The sequence below is a fragment of the Eutrema salsugineum genome, unplaced genomic scaffold (genome assembly GCF_000478725.1).
Source record: "Eutrema salsugineum unplaced genomic scaffold, Eutsalg1_0 scaffold_24, whole genome shotgun sequence".
Classification (NCBI taxonomy): domain Eukaryota; kingdom Viridiplantae; phylum Streptophyta; class Magnoliopsida; order Brassicales; family Brassicaceae; genus Eutrema; species Eutrema salsugineum.
The window spans coordinates 1,333,271-1,335,745 of NW_006256797.1; the positions used below are offsets into that span (position 1 = coordinate 1,333,271).

The 2,475-nt window shown below is 41.3% G+C and overlaps 1 non-coding gene across 1 annotated transcript; it reads right to left on the reverse strand.

Moving 5' to 3' along the window:
• Window positions 1-575: 575 nt before the first annotated feature.
• Window positions 576-682, reverse strand: LOC112086058. Its single transcript, XR_002899282.1, has one exon. It is a non-coding gene; the product is annotated as a small nucleolar RNA R71 (small nucleolar RNA).
• Window positions 683-2,475: the final 1,793 nt, after the last annotated feature.

The window sequence follows — 2,475 nt, forward strand, 5'->3', positions numbered from 1 at the left end:
ATGGAGCTGGTAATGCAGCTGGTAATGGAGCTGGTCAAGGGTTACATCAGGGTAATGTTCATCAGGAACAGGTACATCAACAGCAAGCTTATGTCCACCAGGGACAAGCTCCAGCTAATCAGCAGAGGCATCAGGCCAATGTACAGCAAAGACAACAGGTGCCCCACCATCAGCCCTTCCAACACCAACAAAGGAGATATGAGTAGCCACAGGTCTATGTTGGAGAGAATGACAGGGCCAATGCTCATCAGTATAGAGCTGGAATTCAAGCACCACCTGTGTAAACCAACAACTTTGAAGTGAAGGCATCCTTGTTGAATATGGTCCAGAACTCAAAGTTCCATGGATTGGCAATGGAAGATCCCTTGGAACACTTGGATCAATTTGATAAAGTGTGTGACTTAACAAAGATAAATGAAGTATCTGAAGACAGTTTCAGGCTCAGATTATTCCCCTTCAGTCTTGGTGACAAAGCACACTATTGGGAGAAGAATCTTCCAAGAGGCTCTATTCAGACTTGGGAGCAATGCAAGCAGGCATTTCTATCTAAGTTCTTCTCAACCTCTAGAACAGCAAAGCTAAGAAACCAAATCTCCAGCTTCACTCAGCATAGCAATGAGAGTTTTGGTGAAGCATATGAGAGATTCAGGAGCTACACTAATCAGTGCCCACACCATGGGTTTAGTGAAGCTTCTCTTCTCAGCACACTTTATAGAGGGGCTCTTCCCAAGATTAGAAACCAGCTGGATACTGCCTCCAATGGAAACTTTCTGGAAAAGGAGATTCATGCTGCTTTAGAGCTAGTTGAGAACTTAGCAATGAGCAATGACACTTATGGTGAAGACTATGACAAAACAAACAGATCAGAAGGTTCAAGCTCAGAATAGAGGCTCATTAGATAAGTTAAGGAGTTGAGGAGTGAACTAGACAAGTTGAAATTGGTTTCTCAAAAACCAATTCACTAAGTTGGTGAGTATGATGATTCTCCAAACTTTGAGAACATCAATGAAGAAGGCTTGACATAGGAGGAGCTGAACTACATTGGGAACCAAAACAGATTCTAAAGGTTCAACAACTACAATGCTAACAACAACCTGTCTTATAGAAGCAACAATGTGGCAAACCCACAAGACCAGGTTTATCCTCCTCAACAAGGTTTTGTGCCTAAACCTCAATTTCAGAGCTCTTACCAGTCTAAGCCACAATTCAGCCAACCTCAACAGCAATATGGCCAGCCACAACAGCAAAAGGCACCACCAGGGTTTGGTCCACCACAGTTCCAACAGCAGTCGCCAACTCAACATCAGTTTCAGCCAACACCGGTTCAGCAGCAGCCACAGATGGGGTCAGATATGGTTGGGATTCTGCAACAACTGCTTCAGGTTCAACAGGTATTTGCAAGCTAGTATGCATCCATGCAGCAGGACATCGAGGAATTGAAGCAAAACAAGGCCTCTAGCTCAAGGAACCAAGGCCAACTACCTGGAAAGCCTGAACCCAACCCCAAGGAATATGCTAAAGCCATTACACTGAGGAGTGGCAAGGAGCTACATGGGATTGAGCACAACAATGTGATCATTGAGGACAATGATCAAACTGAGGGGGAGGCAGCCTTAAAAGATGATCAAGTTGCTGAGAGACCAAGGAAAGAAAAGGGTAAAGAGATGGAAAAGGAACCTGAACCAAAAAAGATATATGTCCCACCACCTCCATACCAACCCAAGCTCCCATTTCCAGGGAGATTTAAGAAGCAGCTTGTAGACAATTGGTAACTAAGGTTTTTAAGGCCTTAAGAAGGGTTATCAATCCCCTTGTCAAAGTAGTATAAGGGGTGTCAATCCATATGTGTGGTAGTTAGGCACTAGTTTATGTGATAAGCTCTTAAGTCAAGTGATCAGAGATGAGTTTTGGTGTGAACAAAGTAACAAGAAAGCATAAAGCAAGAAACAAACAAGCTATGATTAATGAACTAAGCAAGCAAACAAAACAAGATGATGATAAAGCAAATGATGAAAGATAAACCTCTAGATGTGATCATTGATTAGGGTGTTGTAGATATCAATTCATGATGCTAAGAACAATAATGCAATGCAAGTTACTCTTTAGTCTAGACTTCAAAAGCAGATTATTTCATTCCCATGACAATAATCCCTTTGCTAATCACTTAATCATGTCTAACAACCATTAGATATAATCAAGCAATCAACAAGCATAATGCATCAAGCCTAATAAGTGACCAAACAATCTCTCAACCAAGAAGACTGAATCTTACACAGAAAGACATAGCAAGCAATCACATGATCTCAAACATTTCAACTCAGAACTCTAATCTAGACTAATCCTCTCATGAAGGCATTAATCTCTACACTAATCCACTTTCAAACCAAACTTCCATTTGTGAAATATGAACTAATGAGAATTATGAAACAGTTCTAATATGTCATTTATGCAATTAACAAACATTCCCATGGCATT